The sequence below is a fragment of the Mirounga leonina genome, unplaced genomic scaffold (assembly GCF_011800145.1).
Source record: "Mirounga leonina isolate KUSES-001 unplaced genomic scaffold, KU_Mleo_1.0 Mir_168, whole genome shotgun sequence".
NCBI classification, from domain to species: Eukaryota; Metazoa; Chordata; class Mammalia; order Carnivora; family Phocidae; genus Mirounga; species Mirounga leonina.
The window spans coordinates 11,578,426-11,597,904 of NW_023270426.1; the positions used below are offsets into that span (position 1 = coordinate 11,578,426).

General features: G+C 38.7%; 1 long non-coding RNA gene and 1 pseudogene across 2 annotated transcripts in view; both read right to left on the bottom strand.

Moving 5' to 3' along the window:
• The window catches only part of LOC118016583, a 452,221-nt gene that overhangs the window by 79,555 nt on the left and 353,187 nt on the right, over positions 1-19,479 (bottom strand). For both annotated transcript variants that reach the window (XR_004680865.1, XR_004680867.1), the window contains one exon: positions 11,943-12,013. This is a non-coding gene — a long non-coding RNA (uncharacterized LOC118016583). The remainder of the gene's footprint in view (positions 1-11,942; positions 12,014-19,479) is intronic.
• On the bottom strand, positions 901-1,077 carry LOC118017244 (annotated as a pseudogene).

Consider the following 19,479-nt stretch of genomic DNA (forward strand, 5'->3'; position numbering starts at 1 on the left):
AAAAAAAAAACAAAAAAACACTCCTCTTTTTTCCTTCCCACTGCCTCCATGTCCCAGTAAGAACAAAACCAGTGGGGAGGGTTTTTAAGTAAGTGTCTCTGGAGATGTGAGAAGTAGAAATGAATCATGTCAGATAGAAAATGATGAGATAATTCTACCCTAAAATTATAACTAGTCTCTGGCAGTGAAAGCAAACCACTGACTTCCATGGAACCAGGCAACTCTTGTCTTTCTACAAGGCTTCATGATCAGAAGAGCCCATACTTCCAGGCCACTAATGGGTGTCCTAGGCGGGACACAGAATGCAATTTGTTTTAGTGATGCTGCAAGAGTCTTAGAAAATGGTAGTATGGGTATGGGATGAATGATAAATTATTTTAAGAAGAGTCACTTTCTTTTTTAAGCTTTCAGATACAACCTTTCTGCCCATTACCATGTATATGTGCATGGTATTACATTTCAGAAAGTCTTGTTTCCCTGGGGTTAGAGAAATTAATCTTCTATATTTAGAAAATATAGGAGGATAGTTATTTTCAAGGAGTATTTATATAAGCCCAAAATGGAGATAAGAACTATTTCAAATGTTTGGGTGCACGGTAATATTTACAGCAATGTGTGTAATAATAACTAACATTCACCCATTTATTATACCCTAGAAGCCAATGATGTATATAATTTCCCTTATTGAAACATGAACTGCTGAAGCACGCAGTCAATTTCCCTTTATTTCATCTGCAACTTAGTAAAATGTAAATGTCTTCTCCTTAAAAGTAAGGCTGTGGGGTTTTATGAAATTTGGAAACATACTAAGAATCACAATATGGGGTGCTTGGGTGGCTCAGTTGGATAGTCATGATCCCAGATCCTGGGATAGAGCCCTCCATGGCGGGGCGGGGGTGGGGGGGGGGAGGGGCAGGGGCTCCCTGCTCAGCGAGGAGCCTGCTTCTCCCTCTCCCTCTGCCCCTCCCCCTCCTTGTGCGCATGCCCGTGTGCTCTTGCTCAAATAAATAAATAAAACCTTTAAACTGATAAGAACAGATACTACACTTGATCTTAGCCAAAAGGCCAAGAAGCAATATTAAATAAAACCTTTAAAAAAAAATCACAATATATTATAAATCCTAAGCCTTCAACATTTTGACAAAAGAACATCCTTGTCTTTTACATATCTCACTTTAATGTTATTAATCAAAGACATCGTAAAAGTATACTTAAATCTATGAAAGGCCTCGTGTCCCTGTCAAATAGTTTGACATTTCAGATTGTGTAATGCACTCGGACAAAACCAGTGACACAGTCAACACGTGCCACCCTGTTGACCTGAACAGCACTGAAAATAAGCTGGGGGAGCTTCTTGGCAGCTGGTACATCACAAGAGCTTTTATCCCCAAACACGTGGGATAATGCTAGATCTGTGTAGGAAGGTGGCGTGTTTAAAGTAAAATTAAGTGGTGCATTATAATAATAATGGAGCGTAGTCAGAAAACAAAATCTCAGTGCTCCTCTAGAGTGAACAGAACCATTGGTTTACAGAAGGAATTCTGTCCTCAGTAAAAACAACTGCGTTCATGCATGAGTACAATTTAAAACATGCTATGTTTACCTCTGAAAAATGAGAAATTAACTAGTCAGTGATGTCCCAAAGCTATCTTACTGACAAGTGAGGGAAGACTCGCCGCTCTCCCACCTGCCCCTCCCTTCCCCTGTCCTCCCTCTCTATTCCTCCCCCTCCCTCTTTCTCTAAGATAGACTCCTTTCATCTCACAATGCCATTTTCCCACAATTTCAGGAGAAATTTCCTGACATCTTTGAAAATGCCGAGAATGGAAAGTGAAGTTCTCTAAATGCAATTTTTCACCTTAAAGGAATTGAAATACCCGTTAGAGTTTCAAGAACCATGGCCCCAGGCAAACAGTGAGCAAAATTAACAAAACAACCCCCTCCCCACCTCAGGACCCTATTATCTCATTTCATTTACTGATTGTTCCTGAGCATTTGGTACCTTCATCCTCATATATATTCATTTGAAGTCTCGCCCTTTTATACATAATGTAAATTTCTTTCCAGAGGATAAATTTTTCTATCAGTTTAATAATTTCTTGAAGTTATACTGGAGTATCGCTCAACTCAGTTCTAAATTAAAGCACTTATTAAAAAACTTTGAAGCATTCTCACAATTTTAAATCACTGTGCACATAGCAATTTAAAATTATGGGAGCAGTTTTATAAGCACTTGAATTTGGAGGTGATCAGAGACCTGAAAATGTGCAATATAGAGTAATTTAAAATTATTAGAGTACTTCACATTTTTTATAAGCTCTTCAGCTGGGAAGAGACCGGGTTCTAACATCTCAGCCCATGCAGTGCAAAGTGAAGTAGTCCTCAGCCTGAGAAGATTCACTCTATTAAATCAAACTACTTTAATAATTTTAAAGTAATGTACAGTGAGCATGCTCAAATCTCTAAATTCACTTTTAAATTAAAAATATTTTTCACTTCCAACCTACAAAAGACACTTATGCGATAAAGCAGCAATTTACACTTTCAGTTTTAGACATCAAACTGCCCTCTCGCTTTTAGAGTAGTCTTGGGAAAAACAAACACCAAAATATTAAAATATTAAAAGTATTTGTTCCATTTCTTTTAAAAAAAACGGAAAAGTATCATGTTATGAAAATCCAACAACCTAATTGTATCTGAAAATATTTCCATTTCAAAGTAAACTTTAGTGTACTATCTTTTGGGATATAACACTTTTACAGCCCAAAAAAATGGCAAACTAATATTGATGAAGGATAACTGGAAGAGAGGCAGGCAGGGACAACAGGGGTCCCCCCGCTACCCTACGAGGAAACCACCCTTAAAAGGATTTTACAGCACCCTGGAAGGAGCCTTCAACACTTTTCCACGTGATAGATGATGACAAAAGCCTGATTGGATGACAGACGCAGGGAGGGTTAATGAGATTAAAATAGTCCTCCAACAAGCCCATAAAAACCCCTAGACTTAGAAACCCCGATGACAACCCTCTTGGGTCCCCTCCTTCCTTGGGAGCTTTGTACTATCACTCAGTAAACCTTGCTTTGCTGCCCACCACTCTGTTTGGTCTACCTCTTCATTCTTAGAAGCAGCATGACCAAGAACCGAGGGCATCAACGGAAAAAAAAAAAAAAATCCTGTAACAATATCTCCATAGGGTTTTTAAGGTTAAACAAATAGCTAATTATCTTATGGAAGAATGACCTCTATCCCACTGAGACGTATGGATGATTCTTCACAATCAGGCAGCTGTGTTGCAACCTGGGAGGATATATATGTACCCTACCATGTCTTCTGAAGAACACTGCTGAGCTGGACGAAAGTACACAGTTCCATAACATTCCCCCAATCCACTCTGGAGTTCGGAGAAAGGACAACGTAACAGAAGCATGATACGTACTATACTAAATGTACATTTGGCAAACATGCCTTTCCAGTCATTCAGATCCACTGATGTGATTTTGTTCTTGTGAATTCTTATACTTTCTATAGCCAGGTTGGAAGGTAGAATTCTGGTCTGGATTAATTATTCCTATTAATAAAGAAGATTATTAACCTGTTGAAAGGAATTCTAATCTCACAGCAAAATGATTTAATTTCTGTTATTTTATTGAGGTATAATTAACCTACAGTGCTATATTAGTTTCAGTTGGACAATGTAATGATTCAAGAATTCTATATGTTGCTCAGTGCTCATCAGGATAAGTGTACTCTTAATCCCCTTTATCTATTTCACCCATCCCTCCACCCACCTCCCCCCACCACCAGTTTATTCTCTGTATTTAAGAGGTTTTTTGTTTGTTTCTGCTTTTTTTTCTTTGTTCACTTGTTCTTTAAATTCCACAAATGAGTGAATGCAAATGGTACTTGACTTTCTCTAATTTATTTCACTTAGCATTATACCCTCAGGTCTATTTTTGTTGTTGCAAATCGCAAGCTTTCATTCTTTTTTATGGCTGAGTAATATTCCATCATCTTTATCTATTCTGTATGGATGGACACTTGGGTTGTTTCCATATCTTAGCTATTATAAATAATGCCACAATAAACAGGGGGTTGCATATATCTTTTCGAGTTAGTGTTTTCATTTTTCTTCAGTTAAATATGAATAAATTACCCAGTAATGGAATCATTTAATCATATGCTAATTCCATTTTTAATTTTCTGAGGAATCTCCATAGTGTTTTCCACAGTGGTTGCACCAGTTCGCATCCCCCATCCCCCCCAATAGCAGTGCACGAGGGTTGCTTTTTTCCCACATCCTCACCAACACTTGTTATTACTGGTGTTTTTTATTTTAGCCATTCTGATAGGTGTGAGGTGAGATCTCATTGTAGTTTTGATTTACATTTCCCTGATGATGAGTGATATTGAGCATCTTTTCATGTGTCTGTTGGCCATCTGGATGTCTTTGCAGAAGTCTATTCAGGTCTATTCAGGTCCTCTGTACTTTCTGGTATTTTAAATGTGGTTACTGAGAGACTATTGATATTTGCATCAGGAATGAGAGGATTAAAAACTTATTTGGGTAGTTTATTCACTCCATTTAAACATAATGACCGATCTACCTACTTCAAATAAGTAGGTAGACATCTATAAAACCATTTTGAAAGCTTAAAAAAATTTTTTTCTCTTAACTATCAAGTAAGTGCTAGGAGGTTACCTTTCCCTGCCTTCCCTTCCCTTGCATCTCGCCCCTCCCACCTCCCCTTCTGTCTCTCCCCATCCTTTTTCTTATATTCTCTCTCTCCCTCCCTAAAAGGTCCTATTCATCTGAAATTTTTTTTTTTAAGATTTTATTTATTTATTTGACAGAGAGACACACAGCGAAAGAGGGAACACAAGGAGAGGGAGTGGGAGAGGGAGAACTTTAAGTGTAGTCACACTGGACCTACTGGAAGGTAATCACTTAGTACCTCCTTGTTCTTTGATAATACTTGGAATTTTAACCTATAGCAGAATTGATCCTAACTAATGTGTTTAGAACCCACATGTGAACTGGCGTGGTTCCCAATAGCAGTTTGCCACTGGTGGAGAGTATGCTTTAACTGTTACAGCTCATCAGGGAATAAGGCTACAATATATACAAGCACTGCTCTATTGAAATGTCCTTCTCGCTTGTCACAGAAACTTCCAGAGCCACTTCATCTCACACTACTGATGCTGCCTGAAAATTAAAGTCTCCTGGAGGCGGAGTTTGGAGTTAGTAATGTCTATGAAAGTGCTCTCTCTTGGAATAGGCTCTTTCATTGAGAGATATGCCAAGGACATCCTTAAAGTCAGAGAAGGAGACTTATTTGGAGGGTTGTTGCAATGAGTTTTTAAACTTCATTTCAAAGGCCAGGCACTGAACACTAAAGACGAAATTGGGAAATATGGCTCCATAGCCCTTTATAGGAAGAAAATGAGATTCTGGATTTTGGATTCTAATCCAATGACAGAACTCATTGAAGGCAGGGTACACATATTGCCCAAACTCTCTAAATCTTCCCACAGAGAAATATGTGGATGCAACGAGCATCCAATGTCTCAGTGATAATGACAGTAATGGACTCAGCGGATTTTTCATTTTAAAATATTCATGTGTATCATGAAATCAGAAATATTATCTCTATGAAAACGTTTCTGCATGTGATGTAATGAGCACTGGGTGTTACATAAGACCGATGAATCACTGACCTCTACCTCTGAAACCAATAATACATTATATGTTAATTGAATTCAAATTAAATTTTTAAAAAAGAAAATGTTTCTGAACTTAACCTATAAAATCTTTCTAACTAGCGTACTGAAAACTTCCAGAAGTTATATGATACCTGCTTCTACACAAAAGCATTTTGAATTCTACCGGATTTGCATTTGTCTTTATATGATGCTCAAACTGCCTTGGTTTTCATGTTATATCCAACAAAAATTGTTCTGGAAGAAGACCAAAAGAAAGCTGTTCTTGAAATAGAAATGTATAGTATTTAGATGGTTTGTAGGTATTCAATGGGATCAGTTCTTTGTCTGTAGCATCCTAAGAGCATGTAACTACCCAAGTATTCAGGGGTAATAACACAAAATCCTCTATTTGTGCCTGCAAACTAAAATAGTCTTTCAAGAAGCTAAAAAAATCTAAATAAGTGATCATTAACCAGAAGTTAGAAAGAGATGATGAATTTGTGTGTGCCTCAATTGAGGGAGAAATTTGAGTATAAATAGTAGAAAAAAATCATAAGAGCACATCTATGGATTCTTGTATGTTGGAAGCAGAGAAGATAGTTAAAGGAAGCTCTAAGAATTTTTTTTCTCTAATATATGGGTTAACAGAACACCTCTAAACAAAATTTTTACTATAATGAATAGGTAAAAAGTAAGTCAGGCAATTTTAATACAAAGAATTTGAAAATCAATGTGGATATTTCTAAAGAAGTAGCTATTGAAAGCAAAAATGTACTTGTATGCCTAAAATAAAGCAGGGATTTAGATGAAAATATAATACTCATACACACTTGGACTATGCAAACATAGTGAAACATGATGCACCTGGAACATTCGTCAACAGTTGCACTCAGGATATGTCATTACATCTCTCTGTAACCACCGCTTTTAGGATCCTTACATAAAAGGTGAGAGAAGCAATATTGGATGATACCAATCTATGAGTCTCTCCTGTGTGCAACATTGACTTTAGGACCGAAATCAGGGAGATAATACTCAAAACCCCTTGTTCATATGTTGTAAAGACGGATGTGTACTTTTAAGATAAAACTTTTTAATTCCTTTGCATTTTCCTATAGCAGTACCCTATGCTCATTGACATGAGTGTATTTAGTGCTATTTTATCAGAAAGCATTGCTAAATAAACAAAAATTTCATTAACACCGTGGCAACTTTAAGTAAATCTTTGCCTAATGATAGGTCCTTTAATTCCTGGTGCCTACTGCATGAGTTAGTCCATTTAAGTGAGAAAACATGTTTTGTCAGATTGTGTGAGTCTGACAATTTTTTGAACCAAACTAAAGCCTTTTGAGAATTGAATTCCATTTGCTTCAGGGGGGAAAAGAAGTGACTTTCTGGTTCAAAGGAAAAATGCTTAGAAGCCATATTTGAAAGGTTCATAAGGGGTCTTACACATCAAATAGCTCTTAGAAAACAACATTCTGATGAGTTAAGTGTAAATTAATTAGAAACATACAGATTGCTTTTCCCTGGCTATACACATGGGTTTCAAGGTTTAAGAAAGAGTGTTTGACGAGGTATGTTTGGAGCTTTCATGACCCAAAAAGCATAGTAAAGTAGTTCAAGATGTTTCCGTGAAACAGAGATACCTGTTTCCTCGCAGGGATCTTTCCAAACAAATACCTAATGAGCTCTTACTTAAAAACATGCAGAGGCAGGCAGGTACTCCATTTTGTGTTCATCAAGTCTATCTAAAAGAGGATTTTTCCCTGCTAAGAAGCTGATTAAATCATTATAAATGAATTCCAGCCTTGCAGTGCTTCTGAAAGGGGAAACATAAGTGAAATATCATGAAGACATGCTCACTGCAAATCTGTCCTGTACTAGGAGTAGGAGACCATTTGTGGGTGGAATCCCTGAGATACTAAGACTGCAGACCCAGGAGTAGTATTTCCAAAAAGTTTCCTGGATAATATCAGATTATGAGAATTTGGTCCAGGTAGTCTGGCTATATGTCCATCAAGTGTTTATATCCAATTAACAAGGAAATACAACTTGTCAAAGATATAAAAGCAAACGAACAATCATGGAAATGTTTGCAGACACTCGTTCCCTAGTACCACCGCTACAGAAAGTACTTTAAAATGTTATCATTAGCAAATAGTTATTGCACATCACTTATGGTGCTGAAACTTAATGCCATTAGAATGCCCAGAATGCATATCTTCAAACCCACCACTAAGGGGGAAAAAAAAAAAAAGAATGGAAAAAGAAAGAGGGAGAAAAAAGAGACTTAAAGTGTATAAAACATTACCCTTATATGTTTTGCTAAGTGATTTATTTTCTCTTAATTCTGTTTCCAATTAGCTAAAATAAAATTAGGACACCCCTCTTAAAGTTCAACACACATGAAGCACCAAGGCCATCCAAGAAGAAGTAACCAAGCTCAACTTCTCCAAACCCCTTAATTCTCATCTTAATATAAGGATTACTCGGTTCATAGTTTTAATTTACTATAATAAGCGGTTCTTACATTTCTGCCTCCCCCCCAGGGTCCTTAAAAACTTAGAAATATCCCCCAATGATAAATTTTTGAAGAATTCTGAAGTTAAGTTTTATATAAAAATTATACTATTACAGGGCGCCCGGGTAGCTCAGTCAGTTAAGCATCCAACTCCCAATTTTTGGCTCCGGTCATGATCTCAGGGTCATGAAATCGAGCCCGGCCATCAAACTCCTCACTCAGTGGGGAGTCTGCTTGAGATTCTCTCTCTCTCCTTGTCCCTCTGCTCATCCCCTTCCTCTCTAAATTAATTAATTAATTAATTAATTAATTAATTAAAATCTTTTAAAAAATGATGCTATCAAAATTTCAAATAACTGATAGGGCTGCTCAAAAAAAGTCCCCACTAAGATAGCTGTACTATTTGGTTTAAGTTCCCTGGAGCCCCTTGAATAGAAAAGCCTCCAAAAGAGTTTTTTTTTTAGGTCTCCATTCTAAAGTTGACTTCGGAGTACCATTTCTTCGGTTAACACGAGGGCATGCTGCATTCCAGGGGAGACGTGGCAGCTCAGAGATATCTAAGATGTAATATCCATGCTATAATCAGGTAGCACTGTCACACATCTATTTTCCTGGCACTTAATTGCTCTAAAGTTCCACTTTGGGTTGTGGGAGATTTCAAGAGAGAACTAACCATGAGCGTTTGCTTTCTGGGCCCTAGAGGCAATGTATGTCCAAGTGGATGTATTCCATCATACAGCCTTACCTCAGAAAAATGAATTCAGTGGTTCACGGCCAGAATTTTCAAAAAAATATTTGTTGAAGATGATTGCCCCTTTGCAGGACATATATAAGGAGGCTTGCCATTTGTAATTCAAATTCAGTAATGCATTGAGTTAGAAATGTTCTCATGCTTACATTTTTCTTTTCATCTTACATCGTCCCTTCCTATTGCTAAAATATTTCTTTGTTCTTAAAGAGATTTCAAATCTATTGACTCTCCAAACCTTAAGGTAAAAAATTAGTACCACCAACTCCCAATTTGCTGGCTGGTTATCTTTTAAGCATTTAATATGAAGTAGATAGATTTGCAACTCAGAACAAGCTCTCCTATAGAAGTACACAAAATGCATTGTACATTTTTGGTAGATTACTAATGGTACTAATTCAGTTGGGCATAGCCACGTGGATAACATAGCTTCCATCAGAAAATCTACTCTGTCCTCCAGTTAAGGACACGAGATCAACCTCTGCTTGGTGGGTACCCAGAACAAGTGGTATGGGAAGAAGAAAGCGAGGTAGGCATTGGTGGACATCAGAAGTGTGGTGATCCTCTGTAGATACTTAAGAGATGGATTTTCTCTTAGTTCATATTTCCCAAATGTTGTCCTGCCCTAACAGAAGTGTCCTAGGACTCATTCAAATATGTTCTTTTATAAAAGTTTTCTATGGATAATGAACTTGAAGAAATGTTGGACTAAACATAATTAAACAGGTTTCCATCCTCTGGGATTTGGGGGATGGGAGACATCCTCTGAGAATCTCCAAGTTGGGGCTGAAGTGTGCAAGATGCCCTTGATTTATGAGATTTTGGAACCTCTGAACAAGGACCTAGGTCTCCCTGAACTAGTACCCAGGAAATGCTCTGGTTATTCTTTGTTTAAGTATTCTCAACTGAAAGGCGGGTGGTTGCCACAAGGACCTCCCTCCACAGAGACCTGGTGTAGTGCCTCCCAACTGGAAGCTCTCCTATCTCTTTATTATCTACCTAAATCATTCGTAAATTGGAGACTGACAAGATCCTTTTTTATTAGGCAAAATAATTTATAGGAATATGTCAGCACCTCCTAATGTGGAGCAATGTCAAAACCAAAACAAACAAAAAAAAAAATTGAAAGGGAGATTACAATTACACAATCTGACCAATACAGTTTTTTTTTTTTTAAGATTTTATTTATTTATTCATGAGAGACAGAGAGAGAGAGAGAGAAGCAGGCTTCCCGCCGAGCAGGGAGCCCGATGCGGGACTCGATCCCAGGACCCTGGGATCATGACCTGAGCCGAAGGCAGACGCTTAACCATCTGAGCCACCCAGGCGCCCCTGACCAATACAGTTCTATTGGCTTAAAAATAGGATTAAATCCATTGCAGAGAATACTGTCAGCTGTATTGATATCATTAGTACATCAATATTATTCCAAATAGATCTGCCTAGAGACTTGACTAACACATACCAAAGCAATCTCCCTTTCAAGGCTAACACAGTTGAAAGAAAAGAAAAATACTTGAATGGGAAGGCAAAATAAGGGACACCTGGTTTAGAGTATCTCTTTGTGTTTATAAGGTGCTTTACACATTTTGTACTAGACTTTATAGACTAGACCATGGCGTGTGGTCAGAGGGCAATGCCGAGGCTCTGGATTGCAGCAACCAGGTATGTGTTAGGAACTTATATATAAGGAGGCTATAGAGTCCATTACTTCTGCAGAGCCTGCCGTTACTGCAGTTCAGACATCCCTGGAAGTGATTTCCTTTCAGCCAAAACGTCAGTATTATACAATCCGTCCATTGCTTCCATGCAACCCTTAACGAGGCAGCACAAGGTGAGCGAGTTGCATCACAGGGCACATAGAGAAGGGGCACGTTTGGGCATTTGGCAGATTACACAAATGAGAGAAAATAAGGCTTACAGATAGAGGGGCTGAATGAACTATTTTTGCATTTGCTGTAACATCTCTGTTACGAGGAAGCAACGGTTCCAACACAGGTCAAAATGATCCACAGAGAACCTAAAGAGAAGGTAGAAGGACCACTCTGACAATGAAGCTTTAGAGCCAGCAAACAAATACTTCCTAGAGAAAAACCAACGCTGCCAGGTCTTTAATGAAGAGAGAATCTGAGTATAATCTAAATCAGAGGTTCTCAAACTCTTTATTTTTTGTATCTCATTTTTTTTTTTAAAGATTTTATTTTTAAGTAACCTCTACACCCACTGTGGGGCTTGAACTCACAACCCCAAGGTCAAGAGTCACGTGCTCTACCAACTGAGCCAGCCAGGTGCCCCGGTTCTCAAACTTTTTAGTCTCAGGGATACATCCCCTCTTAAAAATCACTGAAGATCTGGGCGCCTGGGTGGCTCAGTTGGTTAAGTGACTGCCTTCGGCTCAGGTTGTGATCCTGGAGTCCCTGGATCAAGTCCCGCATCGGGCTCTCTGCTCGGCAGGGAGCCTGCTTCTCCCTCTGACCCTCTCCCCTCTCATGTGCTCTCTCTCATTCTCTCTGTCTCAAATAAATAAATAAAATCTTTAAAAAAAAAAATCACTGAAGATCTCAAAAGGCTTTATGTGGCTTGTATTTCCTGGTGTTTACTGTATTAGAAATTAAAAGTAAGATATTTTTTGATATGTGTATAAATTTAGTGAGAAGAGTGATATTGTTTTACATTTTGCAATTCCTGATGCTTAGCAAAAGAATCAGCTGCGATGTTACGTGCTCTCTGGAAAATGCCTCTACTCGTAGAGAGAAAGCAAAGTTGTCAACCAAGTACATAAGGTCTTGGTACTATTATAAGAAAAGTTCCATCTTGCAGACAACCTGAAAGACGGACAGGGGCCCAGAGGAGAACCCATACTCTACTTTGTGAACCAGTGAGCTAAAAACACTGCATAGTACGAATATTTACACATATAGATATACTATGTATAGAATAAAATTCTCATGTTAAGGACTTACTAACCTGTAGATGGATTATTTCATAGTGTAAGTTCAAACATCCTTAACTGTTCATTTCTTCCAATGGTATAAAGCCTGCAATACAAATTGCAAGTCAGAATGGCAATAAAGATAAAAAAGGAAATCATACCAAACAGAGGCCTAACAAGATGCATTCCGTTTTGTTTTTTTTTTTTAAAGATTTTATTTATTTGACAGAGAGAGACACAGCAAGAGAAGGAACACAAGCAGGGAGAGTGTGAGAGGGAGAAGCAGGCTTCCCGCTGAGCAGGGAGCCCGATGCGGGGCTCGATCCCAGGACCCTGGGACCATGACCTGAGCCGAAGGCAGACACTTAACGACTGAGCCACCCAGGCGCCCTAACAAGATGCATTCCTGACTGTCAGTACCAAATATCATATTTTCACATGTGGTACTATTGTGTCCCAATAATGAGGTAGATGGAGTGAGCATTATCCTATTTTATAGATGAGAAAAGTGCACAGAGAGGGGGTAAGTGACTTATCCAAGCACCATAACTAATCCGTGACAGAGCCAGGAATCGATCCAGCCCAGTGCTGCTTTGGGCTTATCGCTAGGCCAACACACAATGCCAAAACACATGTTTGGAAAGTGAAGATTATTACTGGGGTGTTGTGTTGCCTGATTTGTGTCTTTATAATTCTTCACTTACTTGGCCAAATAGCTGTTCCGGTAGATACATAGTTGGTGCTTTAGTATTATTTTGCTAAATGTTCCACTTTAACATTTTGAAAATGTGTAATTACTCCCTCTGACCTTAATTTTCCTTACATGTAAAATTTGGACCTAATTACGGCAAAGTCTCCAGCAACAATGACATCTTAATAACTAATAAAACAAGGCAGATCAGAATCTGCAATTTAATTTAAACAAAACAAACCAGTCGCCTCAAATTGGGAAAATGTGCAAGGACGCTTGCGGTTTACTCCAGGATAGCGGATGGTATCGGAATGTTCTGGAAGCCAGGCGTCAGGGATGCTTACATCCTGCAAGCCTCCAGAGAACATGCACAATACTTACTCTCTCAGTGGCCCACGTGAATTTGCAATGTTTTGTGGACAGCCACATGGGTGAACATGTTTGTCATTTTCGGAACCTGGGTACTAGCTCTGTTGATGCAAAACCTTTCTGCTGTGTTTTAATAAGTATTGATTTTTCCAAAGATGAAGCTACCATCTAAAGTGAAGGAAGATTGTTGGGGGGGCCTGGGCGGCTCAGCTGGTTAAGCGTCTGCCTTCGGCTCAGGTCATGATCTCAGGGTCCTGCGATCGAGTCCCGCATCGGGCTGCCTGCTCAGTGGGGAGCCTGCTTCTCCCTCTCCCCCTGCTCCATCCCCCTCCCACTTGTGCATGCTCTCTCTGTCAAATAAATAAATAAAGTCTTTAAAAAATAAATACATAAATAAAGCGAAGGAAGATTGTACTTTGTTTTATCCGGAGATTTACCAAAAGGGGCCCATTGATTCAGAAAAGCGTGTTGTGGTACTGGACTCGTCACAGCTACCCACACTCAGAGCTGTGATACTCACACTTGGTGTGAGCATCTGACTACACCACCAGATCTACTATCGAGAGACAGCAGCACCTACAAACATATCGAAATAGTTGACTGTAAATCGATTTCCAATAGTTCTCCTTTATATTATAATGAAGATGTTTTGTCAATACTTTAATCAGGTATGTATAGGTAGGTTATATTATTTGTGCTTTCCATTGTCGGATAATAAAGGGGCACTTCCTAATTTTTTTTTTTTTTAAGTAGAATGCTGTCCCTGCTAAGATCAAGAACCACTGGATTAATTTCCTTTAGAAAATTCCCATTTTTTTTCCTGCTCAAAAATTTAGTTTTAGATTCAGTATTAATAGGTATTTCTCAAATTTCAATCCCCTTTGAAAAACACACTTACGGTTACTCCGTTTGTGTTAATAAAACAGTGTGAAAATAGCCTGCAAAGTATCTGGCTAAAGGGTTTGACACGTTGGGGTTTGGGGCGAGAAGAAGAGGATGATGTATTGGATTAACTTCAAAAGAAGCAAATTAAAGGTATTTTGGGTTATCTAATTTATGCAGCTTCGCGCTCCTCTAAATTCAAAACCCACAACTGCCTCCACCACAACCATCAGCACCAACACCAAAGACATACATACTTGAGAGAAGACAACCTTCTCTCCGCTTTACCTACTCACATAGAGAAAAGACGACGTAGTTCAGAACATTATTGATTAAATGAGGGAAGCTGCAGGGACTACTGGTACTCAAACATTCTCCTGAAAATTATTCCTTGCAATGTATACCATAGGTTCAAAGTGAGTGTTCTTTTCAAACACGAATGATCTTCATTTATAATTAAATACTGAAAACAATTTCAGTGACAAATGAGTGCCGTTTACCAAAATTAGATAAAAGTCATTGCCAAGTTTTAAAATCCCAGTGAAGTTTTGATCAATGCATTCTACACAACAAATAATTGTGATATTTATTTTGCTACCTGTACATTAAGTTTTTCCTTGACTGCTTTCCTGAACCACACAATTATGTGAAGATGTATTTTCCACGCTTTCTGCAGTCTGAGATACATTTTTTTGAAAATTGAAGATGAAATGACTTCTTAATCACGTCATTTTTTCCCCTCTGGAAGACACTGCCTTTTTTACTTACTGGTTTAAAAACTGCCCAAATCAGTACAACTTTCATGGTTGGGTACCAGCCTACTTGATTATGTTGGGGAAATACATAGAGTGCTGGGAATAGCATTTACTTCTCTGGCTCAATTAGTTTTGTAGCAATGGTTCATTAACAGCATACACCATTAATTTAGAATAAGCCCTCCACTAATAATGACAATTGATTTCTTTGTTTAATTTCTCTACAACCAAACGACACACTTTACAATGAACCCCAATTTAAAGTCCTTCGGGAATTTGGATTACATGACACCTTTTCAAAAGGTTATATTTGATGACCTAACCCACCTGATATTTTTCTCTTCGCCACATTTAAAATATAAAAGTGCATCTAATTAAACGATTATAATTTGAGTCATTAACTTTTAGTAAAAAATTAATAAACATTTCTAAAAAGAAAAAGAAAACTTCCCCACATAAATTTCCCTTTCAACTTACGCTAACATCCATTTTATAATGAACTACAACGCATGGCGTCTTTCCAGGTTTAAAGACATTACCTCCATCATTCTCTGTGGCCTGAAAGTCAACGTTTTAAGGTACCAGCAACTGCTCTCTCTGAATACACTGACCTTGAGCCAGTCAGACATTCTTTTCTGCTTCAATTTCTCAGCTATAAAACAGATTGATGATATCTAGAAATATATGTTTTACATACACAGTAATGGCAGCCTTTCTTGTCGACCAATCCTACTGACTACTATTCTTACAATGCTATAAAAAATAAACTCTTGTTGGCATAAGTATAAATCCCAAGTGCAGAGTCCCTGAATTCAAGTGCTGACTTTGCCGCTTATAAAGCAGATCGTGTTGGCCATGCCATTTCACCTTACTGAGCATCTATTTCTGCATACATCAGAAGTGATTAATGATACATATTCTGCTTCACTTCATGCACTTATGAACATCAAATAAGAAAACTCGTATGATTTTCAAATCACAGTGGGAAGATGACGAAGAGAAGGAACAAATATATTTCAAAGACCGTGATGTGTTTTCTGCTCTCTGGAATCCTGAATCCACCAGCGTGTATTTCTACCAAGCCAAAATAGTGTGATCTGAATGGAACATTGTAATCTAAACAAAGGCACATCTATATGACTACTCTGAGCCGAAACAAGGATAAGCGGCATGGTCTACCTAACTATAGTTGAGCCCCAAATTCAATCTCATTGCATCAGCCATAAACAAAGTAAGGACTTACAACGATAGGTATATCACATCAAATCTACTATTGCGTTAGAACTTCCTTTCTTGAATGAGATCTTGCCATTTGCAACGATGTGGATGGAACTGGAGGGTATTATGTTGAGCGAAATAAGTCAATCAGAGAAAGACATGTATTATGAGCCTCACTGATACGAGGAATTCTTAATCGCAGGAAACAAACTGAGGGTTGCTGGAGTGGGGGGTGGGGTGGGAGGGATGGGGTGACTGGGTGATAGACACTGGGGAGGGTATGTGCTCTGGTAAGCACTGTGAATTGTGCAAGACTGTTGACTCTCAGATCTGTACCTCTGAAACAAATAATGCAATATATGTTAAGAAAAAAAAAAGAAGAAGAAGAAGGTAGCAGGAGGGGAAGAATGAAGGGGGGAAATCGGAGGGGGAGACGAACCATGAGAGACGATGGACTCTGAAAAACAAACAGGGTTCTAGAGGGGAGGGGGGTGGGAGGATGGGTTAGCCTGGTGGTGGGTATTGAGGAGGGCTCCATTCTGCATGGAGCACTGGGTGTTATGCACAAACAATGAATCATGGAACACTTCATCTAAAACTAATGATGTAATGTATGGGGATTAACATAAGAATAAAAAAAAAAAAGAACGTCCTTTCTTATTTTTAATGCCTGGAATCATTTGCTGGTGATTGAAGGCAAAGGTAGGACCTGTACCTATAAACGTGATATAAACATTAGTCAGAATGGCGGTTTTGAGTTTTATGCTATAGGCCATTTCCCAACATGGGTTTCCAGTCCCAACTTTTATCCAGAGTTACAAATGAATATTTTTTCCCTATGTGCTGTGCATCTCAAATAGTACATCCAAAATCATATACTTCCGTTTCGCACTTACATGCATCGGTTAGAGACTTTTTGCTTACTTTTTCCGTATACTTCTTTTATTTTTTTTAAAGATTTTATTTATTTATTTGAGAGAGAGAGAATGAGAGAGAGAGCATGAGAGTGGGGAGGGTCAGAGGGAGAAGCAGACTCCCCGCCGAGCAGGGAGCCCGATGCGGGACTCGATCCCTGGACTCCAGGATCATGACCTGAGCCGAAGGCAGTCGCTCAACCAACTGAGCCACCCAGGCGCCCCATTTTTTCCGTATATTTCTTAAATAGTTGGTACCAATGTTGTATAGAAGCACATATAACAGCAAAAGTGAAATAAAATAATAAATTTCTATATTTCACTAATTCTTAGTAAATGGGTACATGCATAAAGATGAACTCATGCCGAAACTTTACCTATCTCCTGAAAGTCAAGCCTTGACAAGGAAAATATAATTGTAAGGGAATATTATTAACACCCGTTCCTCACAAAGTGTACACCCGATGCAACCCTCAGAATTTGAAACAGAGAGAACAAAATGAAATCCACTTTCTAATGACTCAACTCAAATCAACTTCACCCCCCACTGAGAAAAAGCTCACTGAGAAATAGTTATGCAGCATATTTCCAAAGTCCAAACAGCACTGCAAAGAGACACTGGTTACGAAATGTTTTGATAAGTGTGATGTGAATAATTAATAGATGAGAACATTTTTATTCCTTTCTAAGGGCAGCAGGAGATTAAGTTAACAATTTACGATGGCATGAGTGATTACTTCGTTTCCGTATAAAAATGAGCTGCTTAAAATCTAATCCTCACGGTAACAGGTAACACGTATAGCTCCTTGAGAAAAGCAGCAACGTGTTCAGGACAAGTGACAAAAACAAGTAGATCGGCAGCAGTTTTTGAAAACAGCTGTGATGAACTGTCAAGAAAGAGAACAGACAGAATCAGTCTCTGACAGTGGTCCAGGCCCTGAACCACAGCAAAGGCAAATTTCCTATTATTTTTTCTGAATTCTATACTCTCTAACTTTAGAAATATTTAGATGAGATGCTTATATTAGAACAGAAATGAAAAAGGATAAGGAAATCGACAAATTTATATTGACTTCGTAGATATTTGCAGACGAAAGGGAAATGAAAACTTTTCCATTTTACTTAAGGAAGGAGGACATAATATTGCTTTATGACTCATAAAACTTTTAGAATTTATTCTCAAAAAGGCACACATCAGTGTTAGATCCTAACACAGGATGGCTAAAACCAGATGGGAATCTATGAAAAAAATATGTAATGTATTACAATCTAAAGGCCATGAACCATATTTTATTTCTTAGATTGGGTGGTGGTTACAAGGGTTTGCATTTTGTAATTATTTGCCTTGCTGTGTACTTATATTTTGTAAACTTTTAGAGAAATGGGTTGTGTTTCATAATTTTTAAAATATTATTTTAAAATGTTACAAGCTGGGGTGCCTGGGTGACTCAGTTGGTTAAGCGTCCGACTCTTGATTTCGGCTCAGGTCAGATCTCAGGGTCGTGGGATCGAGCCCCACGTCTGGCTCCGTGCTCAGCTCAGAGTCTCCTTGTCCCTCTCCCTCTGCTCTTCCCCCCACTTGTGCACTCTTTCTCTCAAATAAATAAATAAAATCTTTCAAAAAATGAAATATAATAAGCTAAGGGATGTCTGGGTGGCTCAGTCGGTTAAGTGACCAACTCTTGGCTTCACCTCAGGTCATGATCTCAGGGTCATGATCTCAGAGTCATGAGATTGAGCCCCACACTCAGCACAGAGTCTGCTGAGATTCTCTCCCTTTGCCCCTTCTCTTGCTCATGCTTGCTCTCTCTCTAAAATAAAAGTAAATAGGGCGCCTGGGTGGCTCAGTTGGTTAAGCGACTGCCTTCGGCTCAGGTCATGATCCTGGAGTCCCGAGATCGAGTCCCGTATCGGGCTCCTTGCTCAGCAGAGGGTTTGCTTCTCCCTCTGACCCTCCCCCCTCTCATGTGCTCTCTCTCTCTCTCTTTCTCTCTCTCAAATAAATAAATAAATAAATAAATAAAATAAAAGTAAATAAATAAAATCTTTTAAAAAAAAAATTACAAGCTGAGGAATCAACAAAGTCCTAGTTGTAGTTAATCTGTGGCTATGTCTGCCCTATCTGAAAATACACTTCAGCCAGTTCAGTAGGGGCTAGAAGCATTCGTCAGGCAAGGCTTTTGGCATCATGCAGATAAGATAACCATGCAGACCAAACAATGAATTTTATATATTTCACTAATTCTTAGCAAATGGCCTGGGGGCAGGTATGACAATGAACTCATGCTGAAATGTATCTATTTCCTAAAAAAGAAAAAAAAAAAAGCCTTGACAAAGACAAAAGAATTCTAAATGAATTACTAATACCGGTTGTTGTTTTTTTAAAGCTTTTATTTATTTGACAGAGAGAGACACAATGAGAGAGGGAACACAAGCAGGGGGAGTGGGTGAGGGAGAAGCAGGCTTCCCGCTGAGCAGGGAGCCCAATGCGGGGCTCGATCCCAGGACCCCGGGACCATGACCCGAGCTGAAGGCAGACACTTAATGGCTGAGCCACCCAGGAGCCCCACTAATACCAGTTTATAGCAAACACCAGGATGCACATCCAGTATAATAACCCTCTTACTTGAAACAAAGACAATAAATGAAACCTAATTTACTGGTGGTTACTATGATTTCCTTACCCTAAGTGGAAGCCAACTGTTGTGGGTTATGCCATCTGCATAGCAACTCACTTCTCTGT